Source organism: Odocoileus virginianus, chromosome X (genome assembly GCF_023699985.2).
Source record: "Odocoileus virginianus isolate 20LAN1187 ecotype Illinois chromosome X, Ovbor_1.2, whole genome shotgun sequence".
NCBI lineage: Eukaryota > Metazoa > Chordata > Mammalia > Artiodactyla > Cervidae > Odocoileus > Odocoileus virginianus.
In genome coordinates, this window is record NC_069708.1 from 5,905,632 (window position 1) to 5,929,450 (window position 23,819).

A 23,819-nucleotide genomic window follows, 5' to 3' on the forward strand; every position below is an offset into this window, starting at 1 on the left:
AGTGCTGCTGTGAACAATGGGATGCATATATCTTTTTGAATTATGGTATTCTCCATATATATGCCCAGGAGTGGGATTGCTGGATCATATGGTAGTTCTGTTTTTGCAGACAACCCAGTCAAAAATGGGAAGAAGATCTAAGTAGACATTTCCTCAAAGAAGACATACAGATGGCCAAAAAAGCACATGAAAAGATCTCACCACCACTAATTATCAGAGAAATGCAAATCAGAACAAATCTAATCTACAGTGCAAATCAAAACTACCTCACACCATCATCAAAAAATTTACAAACTGCTAAAGAGAGTGTGGAGAAAAGAGAATCCTCCTGCACTGTTGGTGGGAATATAAATTGGTACAACCACTATGGAGAACAGTATGGAGGTTCCTTTAAAAAACTAAAAATAAAGCTACCATATGATCCTCTCATCTTTCAAATCACACTAAGGCTCCCTCAATCTCTGTGAAAGCAAAAAGCTATCTTGGTCCCAGGGCCTCTGTGATGTGATCTGAGATGCACATGAAATTTTCCTTCCCTTAAGTCTGCTACAGTGCCTAAATGTCTACAACCGGAGGCACCATTCCTGTGGTCTAGGGCATTTCCATATTCAGGAGCCCTTTTAAGTTGTATTTATTTATTTATTTTGGCTGCCCGGGATCTTCATTGCTGTGTGGGCTTTCTCGTTGTGGTGAGCGGGGAATACTCTTTGTTGCAGAGCGCGTGCTTCTCATTGCGGTGGCTTCTCTTGTTGCAGAGCAGAGGCTCCAGGCATGCGGGCTTCAGTAACTGCAGCACACAGGCTCAGTAATTGTGGCTCATGGCATCTAGAGCATGGGCTCAATTGTTGTGGCACATAGATTTCAGTTGCTTCGCGGCATGTGGAATCTTCCCAGACCAGGGATTGAACCCATGTCCACTGCGTTGACAAGTGGATTCTTAACCACTGGACCACCAGGGAAGTCCCAGGAACCCTTTTAAAAGTGTAAAATCTCTTGAGATAAATAATCCACCAGTCCATTAATACCATAGCTTTACTCGGGTTTTGGCGGGTTGCGTGTAGACAGTACATGTGAGTGGGGTATGTCTAAAGGGCCTGGTGCAGGGAGTCAGGAAAACCTCTGGAAAAAGTGAGCAGGGAAAGAAAGGGGGAGATGAAAGTGGAAAGGTGAGGTGAATTCAAAGCAGGGTCAAGCCCTGTCTGAGAAACACTTTTTCACTAACAAGCCCCAGCAAGTACCACACCGAGATTATTTTCTCTGAACACAGAGCCTCTAGGAAGTTCACTTTCTCTCCTCTTATGGAGAAAACCAAGTAAGTGGGCTTCCTTCAGATTCTACTCTTATTGTGGGATTTGCTAAAATTCTGATTGATCCTAAGTTTAAAACATTCATTTCAAACAGTATATTTTGGGAATGAATTGCCCCCGGGAAGAATGGCCTCAAAAGTATTTATTTCATATTTTTTATAGATGTTGGAGAGGAGAAATAAGACAAAATGGTTTTAGATGGGGGTTATCTGATACTTCTATCTTTTAAAGCCTATCATATAGTAAGTGATCAATTATGCTTTTTTAAGAGTAAAAAAATGCAGAACACATTTGAAGTAGCTGCCCTCCTGGAATGGATAAGAGAAATTTCAGTTTGCATCAGGCTTAGATGTGTTCACAACATGATCAATTTCTGAGAATCACTTTATCACATGTCCTATGTAAAACACTGTGGAAAAAGGCAGAAAATAAAATATTAAAGCTCCGTCAACAGTGCTGGATACCATTTAGTGGGTGAAGGTGACAGTGGAAGTGTGAATGGCACCTCATCAATTAAGAACCCACTATTGAATTCCAGCACCCAGAACTCTACCAGGCATGCAGAAGCAGTTCAGAGACTATTTGATGGATAAATGAATGAAAAAATGGAAACGTAGATACCAAAAAAAAAAAAAACCCCACCATTTTCTTGTGGTACTTATCTTTGAAATAGTAAGAAAATACTAATGACCTCCATCATATGGTTACAATAAAAAAGAATAGTAAATATTTTTTCATACTCTCTGGGGTTTTTCCCATTTTTATTTTCTGAAATTCAGAGCACTACTCAGTTCTATCAGAAGTGGGAAAATGTTTCAGTTCTTAGAAGAGCTTATGAACTGAATTTTTCTCCCTTCTGGTCCCTGAGTGGAGAAGAATACATTTTGAATAAACAAAATGTGGGATAGAATCCATCCACTCACAATAAAATAAAGTGGGAAAATTATGGCAGATTGTGGTACAAGTGAATGGTCATTAATACCACCACTGTTAAGTAGTGGGGCACACTACCTTCCACAGAAAGAGAGCAAAATTGCCAAATCCACCAGAAATAAAATTAAAACGTGACCCAATATGTCAAAACCCAGTGAATATTTTTATGACCCATCAATTGTATCATTGCAAGTCATTCTGAAGAAGATTTTGATGAACATCCATTTCTACATCAGGAAGAATAAATGAGCCCCCATTTCTTTCCTTCTCTTTGTTCTCACCTTCAAGTTGTTAAGGTCTTTGAGAAGAATAAAAGATGACACTTCAGTAGCTCACAAATCAAACTTAACTGTTCCCATGTCAGTTTGAGTTTAGAAACGATTACTTTCATCTAACAGCCCTCCCTCTCAGATACAGTACTATAGTGGGGTACTCTGTCACCTCCAGAAAGGATTGATACTGTAACTATTCAAATTTTAAAAATATTAGAGAACTCTGCTTTTTATCTATCTCTGTGCTTTAAAAACAGCTCTCAACAGTGCCTTAAGAGCACGAAGAACAAAGAAAGACATTCTCCTATTCCTTCACTACCCACGATCCTAATTAAATTAGTGTTTAGAAAGAGGGTCAAAACAGAGGTCAAAATGAACACACCCACAACTATTCTCTAATTTGCCAGTCACCTTAAGAGAAACAAAACAAACCTGAGATTTACTCACTTTTCATTCAAAAAAGTATAAACTAAATGTAAGAGGCCCTTGTGAGGATTACAAATATAAATAACCCCTTTCCTCAGAGAACTCCCAATCTAGCAGGGACAATAGGAGATGTACACAAGTAATATAAATGTACAGAATAATGAGAGACCTATCTTAGAAAGTTGCCAAAAGTGCCACCAATGCTCAGGAAAGGAAGTCGTAACTTCAGAACCAGCCAGGACTGGGAATATAAAGGTATTCTAGTGACAGCAAATGGAATAAACGTAGGACCAAGGATCTCCAAGAAGAGGCAGAAAGTCCAGTTCCCCTGGGAGTGAAGAGAGCAGTGAGAGAACATCTGAAAAGCTAAGTGTAGAACAGAGAATGGATGACTTTGAGTGTCAGGGTGAAGAATGTGGATTTGTATGAGATAATTAATGAGAACACTTCAAAGTGAGGGAACCACATGATGTCAGTTGAATTTTAGATTAATTTGGAAGTGATGTGAGGCTGCAATAGAGAGAGACTTCAGATGGACACAAACAAGATGGCTATTATAATATTCCAGTAATGAAATTTCAAACCAGGGTATCAGCAAGGGAAATGGAAAGGAAGGACCAGATTCAAGAGCCGTAATGAGACATCATGACTTCCATTATTAAGTTCCACATGTAAGGAGCTTGAAAGTCACCATTTCATCCTAACAACAAGTGAAAAGCTCAACAGACTAAAATATCAGTGACTCTTCTTAGAGTCATAAGAGACAAGAGAACTCAGGACAAATCCCTGCCGTCAAGATTGAGACAGACCAGCGAATGCAGGAAATCAGCGCTTAACTGGAGCAGAGACTCACAAGTAGAAACTGCCATGAGAACTGATGCCAGCTTAGGAAAACCTGACCTGTAATTGATGAATTGATGGAGGCTCAGTGTGGGCAACTCAGAGTTAAAAACTGCAGAGGAGCCAAATCATTAGGGGGCCACCCAATATTATGAGATTTATTTCCAGGAGGTAGACCAGGTTCACACAATAAATACTGGAGAAAAATCCTGCACCTGCCCCCCTAATCCAACCCTGCTTCTGGTGGAGGAAGGGGAAAAGGAAACATTCTGAAATATGCCAGAGTGTATTGTTCTTCTTAACAAGGCCTTTACTCAATAGTTAATCAGAGCCTGACTTGCTGGGGTATTATCAGAAGCTAACTGATGTAGGGAAGGGAAATACCCAACATTAGCTGGCTCCAGTCTTCCACATGGGAGAAGGGAAATACCCAACTCTGGCACACCCAACTCTGGCACACTTTTAACTCTCCTGCCCTACATAGAAGGAGAGGAAAAAGTGAGAAGCATTTTTGAAATTCACAGTCCAGAGGCACAGGCTCACTAAAAGACTGAGACTTGATCATAGGACCATAGAATGCTTGCCCGTCCAAGGACTGTGTGAAAACTACCAAAGGTGTAACATATCCATAGTGCCAGAAGGAGGAAGAGAGAAAGGAACAGAAGAAATATTTTAAACAGTATTGAATGAGAATTTTCCCCCAGTTAATGTCAAATACTAAACCATAGATCCAGGAAGCTGAGAGAACACCAAGCAGGATAAATGCCAACAGAACTACACCTGGGTATATCATCTTCAAAATACAGAATATCAAAAATAAAGATAAAATCTTAAAAGAAGCCAGAGGGGGAAAATTACTTACCTATAGAAGAACAAAGATAAAAATTACCTCTAACTTCTCAGAAGCCATGCACACAAACAGAAGGTGGAGTAAAACATTTAAAGTGTTGGGAGAAAAAAAAAAAACTAGAATGGTCTATTTGGCCAAACTATCCCCCCCAAAATTAGATAGAAATAGATTTTTCTCAGACAAAACCTGAAGGAGTGTGTTGCCAGTAGACCTGCCTTGCAAAGAAAAAAAAAGTTTTACAGTTTTTTAGAGAGAAGGGAAATAATACAGGTCAGAAACTCAGATCTACATACAGAAAGGAAGAGCACTGAAGAAAGAATAAGTGATGGTAAAATTTAAAAAGGTGAAGGTTAAACAAAGAAAAGTCAAAGAATTTATGCTTTTGAACTGTGGTGTTCGAGAAGACTCTTGAGAGTCCCTAGGTCTGCAAGGAGATCAAACCAGTCAATCCTAAAGGAAATCAGTCCTAAATATTCATCAGAAGGACTATTGCTGAAGCTAAAGCTCCAATACTTTGGCCACCTCATGGGAACAATGGACTCATTGGAAAAGACCCTGATGCTGGGAAAGGTTGAAGGCAGGAGGAGAAGGGGACGACAAGAGGATGAGATGGTTGGATGGCATCACTGACTCGATGGACATGAATTTGAGCAAGCTCCAGGAATTGGTGATGGACAGGGAGGCCTGGCATGCTGCAGTCCATGGGTCACAAAGAGTCGGACACGACTGAGCAACTGAACTGAACAAAAATAAAAAACTATTTTCTGATTCTTAATTGCTCTAACAGATAAGTTTGTTTAAAATAATATCAACTATATATAGCAATGTATATGTATGTAAATATGCATATATGATATAAATGAGGGCAGTGATACAAGGGACAGAAGGGAGTAATTAGGATTATTTTGTTATTCTAAAGTACTAACACCACATTGAAGTAGTATAGTGTTATTTGAAACTGGACCTGGTTTAGTTGAAACATGCTGCACATTGTAGGATGACCACTAAAAAGTTTTCAAAACAAGTGTAACTGATATGCTAAGATAGAGGACATAGAAGCATATAAGAAGCTGAATTAAAACTACAAAAGGAGGGAAAAGAGTGGAAGACAAAAATAATGACAATAGCACCAAGTTACGAAACAGTAATTAACATGGTAGGTATTAGTCCAACTATATCCGTAATTACTTTGAGTGTCAATGGATATAAATGTACCACTTCAAAGTCAGAGACCTATGTGTTGTCTGCAAGAAACTCACTTTATCAGGCAGAGAAAGAGAATTGTCATATGATATTACTTATACATGGAATCTAAAAAGAAATGAGACAGCTAAACTTATTTACAAAACAGAAAGAGACTCACAGACTTAGAGAACAAACTTACGGTTTCCAAGGGGAAGGATGAGGGGAAAGGATAGTTAGGGAGTTTGGGATGGACATGTACACACTGCCCTATTTAAAATGAATAACCACAGGGACCTATTATATAGCACAGGGAACTCTGCTTAATGTTATCTGGCAGCCTGGATGGAAGGGGAGTTTGGGGGAGAATGAATACATGTATATGTGTGGGTTAGTCACCTCCCTCTTCACCTGAAACTATCACAACACTCTTTTGTCAGCTATCAGTTCAGTTCAGTTCAGTCGCTCAGTCGTGTCCGACTCTTTGCGACCCCATGAATCGCAGCATGCCAGGCCTCCCTGTCCATCACCAACTCCCGGAGTTCACTCAAACTCATGTCCATCGAGTCGGTGATGCCATCCAACCATCTTATCCTCTGTTGTCCCCTTCTCCTCCTGCCCCCAATCCCTCCCAGCACCCCAATACAAAGTAAAAAGTTTTTTAAAAAAGAAACAAAGATACACATAGATTAAATGAGTAAAGGGAGTCTATAGTATGATGATGGATGGACGTGAAGCTTTTGGTGATGAGTATGCTATAGTGTATGTTATGTTGTTGTTTATTGCTAAGTCATGTCCTTCTCTTCTGTGACCCCACAGATTATAGCCCACCAGGCTCCTCTGTTCATCGGATTTCCCAGGCAAGAAAACTGAAGTGGGTTGCCATTTTCATCTCCAGAGGATCTTCCTGGCCCAGGGATTGAACCCACATCTCCTGTGTCTCCTGCATTTCAGGGAATTCTTTACTACTGAGCCACCAGGGAAGCCCACAGTGTATGGCATAAAGAAGTCAAAATACACACATGAAGCTTACATAATTTTATAAACCAATAAATTGTTAAACAGTTTTAAAGCAAAATTTAAAAACCTAAATGGATGAAGAAAAACATACCATGTTAACATTAATCAAAATAAAGCAGAAAGACTTCCCTGGTGGCACAATGGATAAGAAATCACCGGCCAATGCAGGGGGCACAGGTTCAATCTCTGATCCAGGAAGATCCCACATGTCGTGGAATAACTAAGCCCATGTGCTACAACCACAGAGCCTACTCTCTAGGGCTTGTGTGCCATATCTACTGAAACCTGCAAGCCTAGGGCCTTTGCTCCACATCAAGGGACGCCACCACAATGAGAAGCCCTCCCATCGCAACTGGAGAGTAGCCCCCGCTTGCAGCAACTAGAGAAAGCCCATGCAAAAGCAACAAGGACAGCAAAGCCAATAAATAATTTAAAAAAAAGAATCTATGAGACTGTCTCCTTTTAAAAAATTATTGGCAGGTCTCATTCATTAAAAAAAAAAAGAAAGCAGGAGTAGCTATGTTAATTTCAGACAGAGCAGACTTCATAGTAAGGAAAGCTATCAAGAATAAAGAAAAGTATTATGTGATGATGAAGAGGTCAGTTCTCCAGGAAGACATAAAAATTCTTAATGTGTATTTGCCTGACAGCAGACCATCAACCTGCAGGAGGCAAAAACTGATAGAAATAGATGAATCCATTATCATAGTTGGAGACTTCAACCCCCCCCCCCCAGAAATAGATAGATCCAATGGCAGAAAAATCAGTTAAGACATACATACCAATAGCTGAACTCAATAAAGCCAGCAGCCAACTGAATATGATTGATATCATTCAACAACGGTAGAATTCATATTTTTCTCAAGCGCATATGAACCAGTCAGCAAGTCAGACCACAGTCTGAGCCATAACAAACTTGAAAGCATAGGAATCATACACTGTCTGTTCTCAGACCTCATTGAAATTAAACTTGAAATTAATAACAAGATAACTGGAAAATCACAAAATATGTGGAGAGTAAGCAGTACACTTCTAAATAACACATGGGTCAAAGAAGACATCTCAGGAGACTTTTTAAAATACTTGAACTAAAGATGAAAAATAACATCAAAATTGTGAAATGTAATGAAAACAGTGTGTAGGAGGATACTTATGGCATTGAATGCATATATTAGAAAAGAAAAAAGATCCAAAGTCTGCAATCTAAGTTTCCACCCATAGAGTGTACAACACCAAGAGTGAACTCTAAGGTAGACTATACACTTTAGGTGATTGTGATGTGTCATTGTAGGTTTATCCTTGGTTAAAAGAAGTAATTTATTTTGGGGGGGGGCTCCAAAATCACTGCAGATAGTGACTGCAGCCATGAAATTGAAAGATGTTTGCTCCTTGGAAGAAAAGTTATGACCAACCTAGATAGCATATTAAAAAGCAGAGACATTACTTTGCCAACAAAGGTCTATCTAGTTAAAGCTATGGTTTTTCCAGTGGTCATGTATGGATGTGAGAGTTGGACTATAAAGAAAGCTGAGCACTGAAGAATTGATGCTTTTGAACTGTGGTGTTGGAGAAGACTTTTGAGAGTCCCTGCAAGGAGACTGCGAGGAGATCAAACCAGTCGATCCTAAAGGAAATCAATCCTGAATATTCATTGGAAGGACTGATGCTGAAGCTGAAACTCCAATGCTTTGGCCACCTGATGCGAAGAACTGACTCATTGGAAAAGACTCTGATGCTGGGAAAGATTTAAGGCAGGAGGAGGAAGGGACGACAGAGGATGAGATGGTTGGGTGGCATCACCGACTCCATGGACATGAGTTTGAGTATGCTCTGGGAGTTGATGATGGACAGGGAGGCCTGGTGTGCTGCAGCCTATGTGGTCGCAAAGAGTCGGACATGACTGAGAGACTGAACTGAACTGAAAAAGAAGTAATGCCAGTTTGTGATATTGATAATGGGAGAGACTATGAATGTGTGAGGGCAGGGAATAGATGAGCAGTTTCACAAGTGCTAGGGTGTGAAGATTAAATGGGTCCAGACAGATAGAATTAGCAGCGCTCTCTGTGTGACTGGGAAAATGGTATGGCATTAATACAAATCAGAAGCCAAGAAAGTAAGACCTAGGAAAAAGGAGAGAATTAGATCAGGTTTATGCGAAGAACTGACTCCTTAGAAAAGACCCTGATGCTGGGAAAGACCGAAGGCAGGAGGAGTAGGGGACAACAGAGGATGAGATTGTTGGATGACATCACCGACTCAATGGACATGAGTTTGAGCAAGCTCCAGCAGTTGATGATGGACTGGGAAGCCTGCAGTCCATGGGGTCACAAAGAGTTGGACACGACTAAGCAACTGAACTGAGCAATAATGTTGAATTTCAGGCCCCCATGGTACAGTCATACAGGAAATCCCAGTGAAGTGCAGTGGTATGAGTGTCAGTAGACCCATTCAGTTTTGTGATTTCTTTTTGTTTGTGAGCAGAAACCTTAGACTGTAGAGTTTATCACAGGCTGGATATTTCCACCTGCCCTGTGAATGAGACTCATCCAAAGTGAAGTCCAGACCTCATCTGGAAGGATGAGGAAGAGGACCCATCTGGAATGAGGTCAAGAAGAATGCATACATTTCAAATTACTAGAAAAATAGAGTGGTATTGAAATAGCTGGTCTTGGAACCTAGGTTGGACAAGATAGAAGGAACAGACCTCTTGGTTTATTTCCCTCTATCAAGCCTCCTCACCTCTCTTGATTTCCATGGCTTTTTCTTTGTTACCTAGGATTACTACATCTTTTTCTTCACGCTTTTCAGAACTAGTCTAGAGTTTTACCCTGTGACTAGCCCTTACAGATCAATATACCCAATGGCATAATTCAATAGGGTTTCCAAAATGCAGTGTTTAAAAGGAGGTTTTTTTTAAAAGTCACTTTTGACAGATAAGGAATAGAGTGAAAATTTGGCTGAGCTAGCCAAGCAACGTTTGCCCTCCAGCAAATCACTACCACAGGAAGAGAAGAAGGGGCTAAGACAGGAGGACAGGGAGGAGAAGGAAGAAGAGGAAGATGAAAAATGAACAAGAATTAGAAGGAAAGAGGAAAGGAGGGAAGAAAGAGGAAGAAAATGTTTTGATTGGATCCACTGAGGTGCAGTAGAATCACATAAAGATTCGTTGTTCAGTCACTCAGTCGTGCCCAACTCTTTGCGACCTCGTGGACTGCATGCAGCACACTAGGCTTCCCAGTCCATCACCAATTCCCAGAGCTTGCTCAAACTCATGTCCATTGAGTTGGTGATGCCATCCAACCATCTCATCCTCTGTCATCCCCCTCCTCCTGCCCTCAATCTTTCCCAGCACCAGGGTCTTTTCCAGTGAGTTGGCCCTTCACATCAGGTGATTGTTTTCAGTAATTCAGGTCAACATGGAGGCAAGAAATTCAGATATGCCAGTCTTCACTCTTTCATTCAGTCTTCAGCACTCATCAGTCAGATGAAACTCATTCATTCATTCTCACTCATTCATTCTGCTTCAGACATATAGATCCTTCTTAGGTCTGTTAGAAGTAAAAAATAGGGTCAAAAATAGGATCTTGAGTCCTGAAAAATTTATATTAATTCAAGCTTTACTTTGTATTAAGTATGTGAAGTGGAATAGCTTATTTATCTTTTGAGCCTTGATTTTCTTGTGTATAAAATAGTAAATATTTAGTTTATTTGCCCTACTTTAAAATGTCTTCATGTATGTATGCTTATGCATCACCCATCATAGAGCTCAACAAAGTCTCAGTAGCTTCTAGTTTACTTCCTTACAGAATTACTTTTAGATTTAAGTGAAATAATGTATTTGGAGGCACCTGGAAAGCAGTAGATTAGCTTGACAAATTTGCAAAGTAATAAAATGATACTTGAAAAAATAGCTGTAGTGGTGTATATATTCTCATGATTTTTCTAAGTTGACATGAGAATGAACTTATTTTCCTTTACTGAATAATACCTTGTAGCCTTATTAAAGTTCTAAATAGTCTCCCTGCTAAAATAAAATGGTAGTGCATTCCCTAGAATGTTTTCAGTCACTGTAAAACATCATCTAACTGCAGTGAATATTTTTTTAGAGGCAAGCCACATTTGACTTTGAGACTGCTGACAGAGAGAAAATACAGTGTTGATTAGCTTGCTAAACCCCACTAGATTTCCAAGATAATCATCTTCTACTCTACATTTTATTTGTATAAATGAGGCCCTAGTCTGTATCTACATGACCTCCAAAATTTAGATTAAAATGGTTCCTAACCTGTAGATCTCTGATCCCTTGTGGTAGTTAATTGCAAGATGTCTTCATGTTGATATACACACAGAATGTTAATTTCTCATTTAACACTATGTCTCATGAATATTTGTGCTAATATTTTAAATATTTCTTGCAGTACACACAGCACTCAGCTCCTGGGGATTAATGAAATAAAATATCATCTCAAGGCATGTATATTAGAAGAGATTCCTACTTTTGAGTAAGAGAAACCAAATTCAAACTAAAAATTATATGTAGAGATTCATATATCTGAAAAATATATGAGTAAGTCCAGGCATGAATAGTTCTAGGAGCCCAAACCATGAAAATGGAACTCCATCTCTTTAAATATCTCATCTTTATGCCCTGTCACTGAGCTTTATTCTCATGAGTACTTTATTATTGTGTAGATGGTTGCCAACAGCTAAAAAGGCTTATATAGGCAAATGCCACTAGTCCAGGAAAAAAACGGGACTGTCTCCCTCTCAACAATCCCAACAAATATTCAAAGATTATCTCAAATTGGGTTAGTCCGTGTCCATCTTGGAAGTAATTATTGTGGCCAAGGAAATTGGTTGTTCTGATTGGCCAGGCCTGAGTCACATACCTACCCCTGAAGACAAGAATTGAGTCAAAATAATTCAAGATGAATGGATTGAAAGTAGAAAAGAAGGGATGCTTCACCATAGGAAAACTGGTGTATATTGGGACCTCAGTAAACAGAAGGGACACTGACCAGTAAAAATAACAGATGGCCATTATAGCATTTTGACCTTCTAGTGATGTCCATGTGTAGAGTCTTCTCTTGTGTTGTTGGAAGAGGATATTTGCTATGACCAGTGTGTTCTCTCAGCAGAACTCTGTTAACCTTTGCCCTGCTTCATTTTGTACTTCAAGGCCAAATTTGCCTGTTACTCCAGGTATCTCTTGACTTCGTACTTTTGCATTCCAGTCCCCTATGATGAAAAGGACACCATTTTGGGATGTTAGTTCTAGAGGGTCTTGTAGGTCTCCATAGAACTGTTCAAATTCAGCTTCTTTGGCATTAGTGGTTGGGGCATAGGCTTGGATTACTGTGATATTGAATGGTTTGCCTTAGAGACAAACAGAGATCATTTTGTCATTTTTGAGATCGCACCCAAGTACTGCATTTTGGACTCTTTTGTTGGCTATGAGGGCTCTTGCCCACAGTAGTAGATATAATGGTCATCTGAGTTAAATTCATCTATTCCACTCCAGTTTAGTTCACTGATTCCTAAAATGTTAATATTCACTCTTGCCATCTTCTGCTTGACTACCTCTAATTTACCTTGATTCATGCATTCCAGGTTCCTATGCAATATTGCTGTTTACAGTATCAGACTTCCATCACCAGTCACATCCACAACTGGGCATTGTTTTCGCTTTGGCTCCATCTCTTCATTCTTTCTGGAGTTATTTCTCCATTCTTCTCCAGTAGCACATTGGGCACCTACCGACCTGGGAAGTTCATCTTTCAGTGTCATATCTTTTTGCCTTTTCATACTGTTTATGGGGTTCTCAAGGCAAGAATAGTGAAGCGGTTTGCCATTGCCTTTTCCAGTGGACCACATTTTGTCAGAATTCTCCACCATGACCCGTCCATCTTGGGTGACCCTATATGGCATGGCTCATAGTTTCATTGAGTTAGACTATGCTGTGGTCCATGTGACCACAGTGGTTAGTTTTCTGTGATTGTGGTTTTCATTCTGTCCCTCCTTATGGGCTTCCCAGGTGATGTTCATGGTAAAGAACTCTCTTGCCAGTGCAAGAGACAGAAGAGATGCAGGTTCGGTCTCTGAGTTGGGAAGATCCCCTGGAGGAGGGCATGGCAACCCACTCCAGTATTCTTTCCTGGAGCCTATGGACTGGTGGGCTACAGTCCATAGGATCGCAAAGAGTTGGACATGACTGAAGCGACTTAGAACAGAGCAAGTAAGTTTCCTTAGCTGTCCTTAGCTCTCCTATGAATACCATGTCAGGGTAAGTAAGTCTCTTGAGCATACTATGTTGGGTAAGTAAGTCTCCTTAGCTCTCTTGAGAACACTTGCTTGGGGTAAGAAAATCTCCTTAGCCCTCCTTCAGTTCAGTTCAGTTCACTCAGTTGTGTTAAACTCTTTGTGACCCCATGGACTGCAGCACGCCAGGCTTCCCTGTCCATCATCAACTCCTGAAGCTTGCTCAAACTCTTGTCCATCGAATCAGTGATGCCATCTAACGATTTTGCATGAGGTGATCAAAGTATTGGAGCTTCACTTTCAGCATCAGTCCATCCAATGAATATTCAGGACTGATTTCCTTTAGGATTGACTGGTTGGATTTCCTTACAGTCCAAGCAATTCTGAAGAGTCTTCTTCAATACCACAGTTCAAAAGCATCAATTCAGCCAAGGATACTGGGGTGATGGCCTATCCCTTCTCCAGCAGATCTTCCCAAACCAGGAATCGAACCATGGTCTCCTGCACTGCAGGTGGATTCTTCATTGCAGCTGAGCTACCAGGGAAACCCCAAGCTCTCTTTAGCTCATCTTAGAAAACTTGTCTGGAGTAAGTAAGTCTCGTTAGTTCTCCTTAGAACACTTGTTGGGGTAAATAAGTCTTCTTAGCTCTCCTTAGAACACTAGCTTGGGTTAAGTAAGTCTCCTTAGCTCTCCTTAAAACATTTGTGTGGGGTTAAGTAAGTCTACTTATCTCTCCAAGGTCTCTGTAGCTCTCCTTAGAACACTTGCTTGGGGTAAGTAGGTCTTCTTAGCTTTCCATAGCTCCCCTTAGAACATTTACTTGGGGTAAGTAAGTCTCCTTAGCTCTCCTTAGCACACTTGCTTGGGGTAAGTCAGTCAGGCCACTGCCAACCCACACCCTCCACTGGAGACTCCTGGACACTCACAGGCAAGTCTGGGTCAGTCTCTTGTGGGGTCACTGCCCCTTTCTCCTGGGTCCTGGTGCAAACAAGATTTTGTTTGTGCCCTCCAAGAGTCTTTTCCCCCAGTCCTGTGGAACTACTGTAATGAAATCCCACTTGCCTCCAAAGTCAAATTCCCTGGGGTTTCTCAGTCCCTTTGCCAGATCCTCAGGTTGGGAAATCTGTTGTGGGTCCTAGAACTTTCTTAACAGTGTGAGAATTTCTTTGGTATAATTGTTCTGCAGTTTGTGGGTTGTCTGCTTGGCAGCTCTGTGGTGGGATTAATGGCGACCTCCTCCAAGAGGACTTACACCCAGGCTGTGTGACCCAGGTAGCTGCGCACAGAGCCCCAGCCCCTGCAGCAGGCCACTGCTGACCTGTAATGGCCAACACCGAAATCAGACCGATTATATTCTTTGCAGCCAAAGATGGAGAAGCTCTATTCAGTCAGAAAAAGCAAGACTGGGAGCTGACTGTGGCTCAGATAGTGAACTTCTTATTGCCGAATTCAGACTTAAATTGAAAAACGTAAGGAAAACCACTAGACCATTCAGGTATGACCTACATCAAATCCCTTACAATTATACAGTGGAAGTGAGAAATAGATTCAAGGGATTAGATCTGATAGACACAATGCTGAAAAACTATACACAGAGGTTTGTGACATTGTACAGGAGGTAGTGATCAAGACCATCCCCAAGAAAAAGAAATGCAAAAAGGCAAAATGATTGTCTGAGGAGGCCTTACAAATAGCTGAGAAAAGAAGAGACGCTAGAGGCAAAGGAGAAAAGGAAAGATATACCCATTTGAATGCAGAGTTCCAAAGAATAGCAAGGAGAGATAAGAAAGCCTTCCTCAGTGATCAGTGCAAAGAAACAGTGAAAAACAAAAGAATGGAAAAGACTAGAGATCGTTTCAGAAAATTAGAGATACTACGGGAACATTTCATGCAAAGATAGGCACAATGAAGGACAGAAAAAGTATGGACCTAACAGAAGCAGAAGATATTAAGAAGAGGTGGCAAGAATACACAGTACTGCACAAAAAAGATCCTCATGGCCCAGATAACCACAATGGTGTGATCACTCACCTAGAGTGATCCTGGAGTATGAAGTCGAATGGGCCTCAGGAAGCATCACTACAAACAAAACTAGTGGAGGTGATGGAATTCCAGTTGAGCTATTTCAAATCCTAAAAGATAATGCTGTTAAAGTGCTGCACTCAATATGCCAACAAATTTGGAAAGCTAAGCAATGGCCACAGGACTGGAAAAGGTCAGTTTTCATTCCAATCCCAAAGGAGGGCAATGGCAAAGAATGTTCAAACTACTGCACAATTGCATTCATCTCACATGCTAGGACAGTAATGCTCAAAATTCTCCAAGGCAGGCTTCAACAGAACATGAACCATGAACTTCCAGATGTTCAAGCTGGATTTAGAAAAGGCAGAGGAACCAGAGATCAAATTGCCAACATCCATTGGATCATCGAAAAAGCAGGAGAATCCAGAAAGCATCTGCTTTATTGATTACGCCAAAGCCCTTTGACTGTATAGATCACAACAAACTGTGGAAAATTCTTCAAGAGATGGGAATACCAGACCACCTTACTTGCTTCCTGAGAAATCTGTATGCAGGTCAAGAAGCAACAATTAGAACTGGACATGGAGAAATGGACTGGTTCCAAATTGGGAAAGGAGTATGTCAAGGCTGTATATTGTCACCCTGCTTATTTAACTTCTATGCAGAGTACATCATGAGAAACGCTGGGCTGGAAGAAGCACAAGCTGGAATCAAGATTGCTGGGAGAAATATCAATAACTTCAGATATGTAGATGATACCACCCTTATGGCAGAAAGTGAAGAGAAACTAAAGGGCCCCTTGATGAAAGTGAAAGAGGAGAGTGAAACAGCTGGCTTAAAACTCAACATTCAAAAAAACTAAGATCATGGCATCCAGTCCCATCACTTCATGGCAAATAGATGGGGAAACAATTGAAACAGTGGGAGGCTTTATTTTGGGGAACCCCAAAGTCACTGAAGATGGTGACTGCAGCCAATAAATTACAAGACACTTGCTCCTTGGAAGAAAAGCTATGGCCAACGTAGACAGCATATTAAAAAGCAGAGACATTGCATTGCTGACAAAGGTCCATCTAGTCAAAGCTATTGTTTTTCCAGTAGTCATGTATGGGTGTGAGCATTGGACCATAAAGAAAGCTGAACACCGAAGGATTCATGCTTTGGAACTGTGGTGTTGGAGAAGACTCTTGAGAGTTCCTTGGACTGCAAGGAGATCCAACCAGTCAATCCTAAAGGAAATCAGTCCAGAATATTCATTGGAAGGACTGATACTGCAGCTGAAACTCCAATACTTTGGCTACCTGATGCGAAGAACTGACTCATTGAAAAAGACCCTACTGCTGGGAAAGATTGAAGGTGGGAGGAGAAGAGAATGACAGAGGATGATATGGTTGGATGGTATCACTGACTCGATGGACATGAGTTTGACCAAGCTCAGGGAGTTGGTGATGGTCAGGGAGTCCTGGCGTGCTGCAGTCCATGGGGTCACAAAGAGTCAGACATGACTGAGCCACTGAACTGAACTGACTATAGCATTATGGAATCAATAGTGTTAATTTGCAACAATTCATTTTTTCAAACTTTGTGGATATTAAAAATGTTTTGATGGCTAAAAAGGGGTCCTTACATTGGAGAAGTTTGAGAATATCTAACCAATTATTTCGATAGGAGTATATGAACTGATATTGATAGAATATATGGGTGAGGAAAGTTTCTGTCTCTCAATCTGGGTGATTAATGTGTTCAATACGATGCCTCAAATGACTGCTTTGGAACTTCTTGTTCCAAAGTCTACAGGTCCCTAGTTCAGTGAGTTTTCTTGGCCCATTAGATAACTTCACAAAGCTTTGCTTCCTCCAGAAAGCAGGAAACTCTATGGAAGAAAATTTTATAAAGCACATTTTCAGCAAGAATTGTCTTGCAATTGAAGTGTTTATCCTTGTACCTTCTGAGGTATCCAGATCTTTATCCATTCCATATATAATAGCTTATATCTGCTAACCCCAATCTCCCATTCCATCTCTCCCCCCAACCCCATCCCCCTTGGCAACCACAAATCTGTTCTCTATGTTCCTGAGTCTGTTTCTGTTTCATAGATAGGTCCCTTTGTGTCATATTTTAGATTACACATGGAAATTATATATATTTATCTTTCTTGTACTGACTTCACTGAGCATGATAATCTCCAGTTGCGTCCATGTTGCTGCAAATAGCATTATTTCACTCTTTTTTATGACTGAGTAGTATTCCATTGTATATAGATGCCACATTTTTTTATTGTTACTGTGTTGGATCTTCGTTTCTTCTCAGGCATTCTCTAGTTGCAGTGAGCAGGGGTTACTCTCTAGTTGCAGTACACGGACTTCTCATTGTGGTGGCTTCTTTTTTGCAGGGCACAGGCTCTCGAGCACATGGGCTTCAGTAGTTGTAGAGCATGGGCTCATTAGTTGTGCCACATCTTCTTTATCCATTCATCTGTCGATGAACATTTAGGCTGTTTCCATGTCTTGGCTATTGTGAAGAGTGCTGCTATGAACATAGGGGTCCATGTATCTCTCTGAATTTAGTTTTGTCCGGTTATGTGCCCAGGAGTGTGATTGTTGGATCATATTGCAACTTTGCCAAACCTCCATGTTTTCTGTAGTTACACCAACTTACATTCCCACCAACAGTGTAGGAGGGTTCCCTTTTCTCTACACCCTCTCCAGGATTTATTTGTAGACTTTTTAATGATGGTCATTCTGACAGGTATGAAGTGATGCCTCATTGTAGTTTTGATTTGTATTTCTTCAATGTTTAGCAATGTTGAGCATCTTTTTATGTGCCTGTTAGCAATCTGTATGTCTTCTTTGGAGAAGTGTCAATTTAGGTCTTCTGCCCATTTTTTTCAAATGGGTTGTTTATTTTTTGTTTTTGTTGAGTTGTAAGAGTTGTTTGTATATCTTGGAAATTAAGCCCTTGTTGTTCATATCACTTACAAATATTTTCTTCCATTCTGTAGGTTGTCTTTTCGTTTTGTTTACTGTTTCCTTTGCTGTACAGAAGCTTGTAAATTTGACTATGTCCCATTTATTTATTTTTGCTTTTATTTCTATTCCCTTGGGAGATTGACCTAAGAAAACATTGGTATGATTTATGTCAGACAGTGTTTTGCTCAGCACATGCTTTTGTTCCTTGTGTATTTTGTAGAAGTTCACCATTGCCTTTTGGCCTTGATTGATACTATGGAGAAATCTGAGGCCAGCCTGAGTGACTTGATTTTTTTTTCGCCTGATTGCCCAATGGATTCTTTTATATGTATATTTATAACTGATGTACTAAAAAGGAATTTTCATAATGTACTTACAAATTTTGATTTGAAAAAAGTAGTTGAAGTGTAGGTGTGAATATGTTAGTAAAGGTATTCAAATTTGGATCTTTCATTTATTTTTAAGGTCTGGTAGATTTACCAGTACATGTTTTAATGCAGACCATTCTAAGTCAGTTTTTTCCCTAGCCAACAGTATAAAGATTATCTTTTGTTTAAAGAAAGTTTTTTAATATTTAAAATTCTGTTTTTCTTTTCCTGGGACTGCAGTGTGTTTTGGCTGTCTTCTATAACTATTGTTTTCTCTCTAATCTCTTTTAATTTCTTTCTTTATACTTCATTAGGATGACTATTTTCATTTCTGTCTTCTATTTATCTCCCACTTGTTTACTCTAATATCTATAATTACACCTATGATGTATTTTCCTCCCGATTCTCTTTATTTCTGTGATTCAGCCATTTTTCTTCTCATACTCTCCCATGTTTTGACAACTCACTTGATATTCTGCCTCATGTCCTCTTTTCCCTGAGTTCCACCATTCCTTCTTTACAACTATTCTTCCAAGTGGCAATTGCTTTCTTTCTTTCTTCTTCTTATTTTTTTTTATTTCTTGATAAAATGTTTTGTCACCATCATAGGTTGAGTTTCCTCAGAAATAGATTCTAAGATAAGGATATGAAGCAAGTTGTTTATTTGGGCGGGGATCCTAAAAATACTGGTGTGAGACTGGTAAACTGAGAAAAGAAAAGGACGAAAGGACAGCAGCCAATAGTAGGTGCATTCATGGGCAGGTTACTGCTGTGGACAGTAGGTCCCAATCCTGCTGGTGTCCTCTTGGAGACTGTGTATAACAGGGATTCTCAAGTTTTATTTAAAGTCATATAGATGACCATGGGATCTTTTCAAAGAACAGATTCCTGTTCAGCAGATCTGAGATTCTGGAAGTCTATTAAGATCCCTGGTAATGTTGAGTGATAAAAATGTAGAACCCACTTCAGAATTGTCCCTGACATTTCCAAAGTGGTGAGTTTATTATTGATTGAGGGCTGCCTCTGGAGACATAAACCCTTGCCCACCTTGCGTTAGCCGTCATGAAGTCACAGGAGCTTGCAGCAAGTAGCCAACAGCATTTTCAGGAACTGTGAGTGCAAAGGGGATGGAGCAGGCACCAGTTATGTCTATTAGTCACAGTTTTCCTTGTCCAAGGCAACATTCTTCTGGTGAGCGTTTTCAGGTATTGGTAATATTTACAGCTGTATCATACATTTTTTTTTCATATGGTGTCTGTATGCCTGTTTCTTTTCTATTACTCATGGTTAAGTAGGTTATATTCTTGGGGGTCAGCTACTTCCAGTCCATGTTTACAGCAGGGGGTGAGGGGAATGATAGCGAGAGTGACTTCACAGAACAAAGGCTCCCCCTCTGCTACCACAGAGGTACATTGCTTCCTGCAGTTATGGTGCATCTGTGGATTATCCGTGTAGCCCCAACTCTTTTGCTTTTCTGACCCGAAGTGGACTTCTGAGAGCTTCTGCGTGCAGGCCAGAAGACCCAATTCCTATACCTACGGTTATACATAATGTATATAGCTTTAGCACATCTGAGTAAGCCCCTTCCTTTCTGATATTTTCTGAGAGCTTACATTATTACTACCTCTCACCGTTCTCAAGGGCTTCTGTTCACTCACTGCCTCCTATACACTTACACTCAGTCTCAGCTTCCTTCCTTATATATTTACATATATAAATATACTGTGTATATATATGTACAAATGCATATAAATATAATATATTTTGAAGTCTGAGGAATATTTGTCTCCTGGTTTCATTCAAAGTGGAGTTTGTACAGCATTTTCCTCCCTTTTGCTTTTGTAATAATTCCAGGAGGAGAAGGGGTAAAAGTATTTGCACTATTAGGTTTTTAATTCATAATTTAATTTTTTATTGAAGTATTATTGATTTACAGTGTGGTGCCAATCTCTGCTGTACAACAAAGTGACTGACTCAGTAATACACATATAGACATTCTTTTTTATATTCTTTTCCATTATGGTTTAGTACAAGATACTGAATATAGTTCCCTGTGCTATACAGTAGGATCTTGTTGTTTATCCATCCTGTATATAATAGTTTACATCTGCTAACCACAAACTCCCAATCCTTCCCTACCTCACTCCCCCCTTCCTTGGCAATCACAAGTCTGTTCTCTATGTCTGTGAGTCTCTTTCTGTTTCATAGATAGGTTAATTTGTGCCATATTTTAGATTCTACATGTAAGTGATATATAGTATCTGTCTTTCTCTTTCTGACTCACTTCACTTGGTATGTTAATCTCTATGTTCATCCATGTTGCTAAAAATGGCATTATTTCATTTTTTTATGACTGAGTAACATTCTATTGTATATTTGCACCAGCTCTTCTTTATCCATTCATTTGTTGATGGACATTTAGGTTGCTTCTCTATCCTGGCTACTGTAAATAGTGCTGCTATGAACACTGAGGTACATGTATCTTTTTGAATTAGAGTTTTGTCTGAGTAAATGCCCAGGAGTGGAATTACTGGATCATATGGAAATTCTACTTTTAGTTTTCTGAGGAACCGCCTCACTGTTTTCTGTCATATTATTAACTTTAGAACACAATCCTCTTATATACCAGGCTGATATATAGCCTGGTATATATACCAGGTAAATATACCTCTTATATACCAGGCTGATACTGTATATACAGTACAGTCAAAGATGAATATGACATTGCCCCAGCCCTCACCTTGCTGATGGTCCTGCATAGTGTGTTAAGGCAAGCTGGAAGCTGATGTACTGAGCTAAGACAGTTTGGCTCCCTATCTGGGCTGTCGTTGTGGCACTGGGGAACATTAAACTTGTCTGACTCAAGTTTCCACATATGAAACCAAGATAATTATTTTTGTGCCTAGCATCTGTAAAACATACTGTCAATGCCTAAACCTATTGCAGATCCCTTTATACATATGTTAAGAGATGATTCCTCTGTTTAGGAGAAAATAGGTAATTGATGTTTATAAAAAATAATAGAAGTGTTACAGAAAATATCCCTTTAATCACCAAAATAAATACTAATAAGTATTATGATCTACCAAACTTCAGAAGTGTTAACAAAATGTCTATGGCTACACAGCAAACAGTTGGCTAAACAAATATTCAGATTCTGTCATTCAGTCCCAAAACCTGTACTTTTTCCAATGCACCATATTGCCTTTCCCTGGAAGAGGGTAATTTCTTCCAGAAAATTCTTAATAACCACATGCCTATCTTAACAAACTTATACTTTAGGAGTCAATTAAATATTTTTTTGTTAGACAAACTAGCTACCCTATCCAAATCAACCCTCCCAGAGCACTCATTATTTGCTGTTATGGCATTCTGCTTATTTCCTTCATAACACTTATTCTGACTTGTAATGTTTTTTACTTCTGTTTTACCTGTTTATTCTGTCTCCTGGACCTGCTCAATATACTATACCAACACTATGCCTAGTAGATTCTGTAATACCTGGGAAGTAGCCAATACAAATTGATTAAAAGAGTGAGTAAATGGGGTAATGCACAGATTAATGAGTCCAGTGCCTGGAGAATACTGAGCCAATCTACCAAATATGCTGGGCCACGTTTTCAAAGAAAAAACCTAGTAAACATTAATATCAAGTAACAGATAAAGTTATACAGAGAATTAAGAAGCCACTTTAGAAATAAATGCTCAAGGATATTAATAGTTTGTAATAATATCTCATGAACCAGAAATGGTGGAAGAGACCCTCTCCCCTTCCCTCTTCTTTCCCTCCTCAGATGACCTATCATAGGGATCTAGTTTGGCTGGGGAAGAAAGGGGTCTCTGAAAACATGGTAAAGGTATTCTTCACCAGGGTAGACTGAGGCTTTTGATGGAATTTTTATTACATCATTAGCTCTGGAGCTCCATATGCCTCTGGAAAGTACAGGAAGATGGTGAGAAGTGATGAGGTGTCCAGAGGAGAGAGATCCCAAAATGATCTATTCAGGCATTATGCTTGGTCTGAATTGAAGGGAATGGCAAAGAGCATCTTCAAGGTTATTTTCTAGATTTACAATGTAGGGAAAAGTGTTGCCTAATTTATTTCTGTGGCATGTTTCTCAGGAGCCTCAGTGACATTTAATTAATGTGTAGGAGACCCCAATAAGAAAGAACAACTGGACTCCATGCTTGTTTAGTACAGACAAGAGGTGATTGGTTTAGAGTAGAAGTTTTCAGTAGTTATATATTAAGAAAAATATGTAAAGGTTAAAAGATGTTAGAAGTTTCTTTGAAGAGTTTTGAGAAAGGGCTTAACCATTTCTTAAGTTCTTCTCAGTTTGGTCTTGCCTGAAGACATGAACCAGATGGTTTCTCAACATCCCAATAGTTGTGTGAGTCTATGATAACATGAAGGAGTACTTCTTTTTATACTTCCCAGATTCTCCCATATTTGCATTTTCAAAATGGGTTTATTGAGATATAATTGACATTTTATAAATTGTGCATATTTAAAATGTAAAATTTGACAAATTTTAACACACACTCAAGAAACCATCAGCACAATCAGAAAATGAACATACTCATTACCCTCAAAAATAATTTATTTTTAAATATCTACAGAGCCTGGGTATCATAAAGAGGTACATTTTGACTCAGAGTAATACATTTATAGCAATTATAATATCCAATCTGACAAAAACATGGACCACCAAAGATAAGAGTTTATTGTCATCGGAGATGTTCAGTGAGGTAGAGGTTGAATGAGATCATCTCTTTGTCCCTCTCAATTCTGAGATGCTCTTATTATCTGAAAATCAGTGTTTCTCTTATTTCCATTTTTCAAGGAATATGTTTAATTTTAATTTTAATTATGTCTCATAAATCTTATAATGAAACTTTGAAATTAGAAAAAAGAAAAATAAACCTACATAATACTAATGTCACAGCATAACCATTATTAGTTTGGGCGTAAAAAATCCTCCTAGTTTTTTTTTCCAAATGTATATTTCATTTTCATAGTTGATGGTACTTTTACTGTCCATACCATTTTATATAATTTCTTTCATTTGGTAATATTTTCTCCATAGTTACTATACATTTTTTCAAATCTCTTTACTTGTTATTTTGAAACAGTTATAGATTCTCAGGAAGTTGAAAAAATGTACAGGGAGGTTCTGTATACCCTTCGTCCAGTTTCCCCCAATAATAAGAAGTACTGAGGAATGGAATCTAGTCATGTACTCCTGTAAGATTTACAATACTATAAAAACAGAAATCTTACAAGACCCCAGAGCATCCCTCATCTGAAGCAGTCCATCTGTACTCAGTCTCATCTCTGTGCCCTTGGTAGTCCTTGTGTGGAGTAATGAA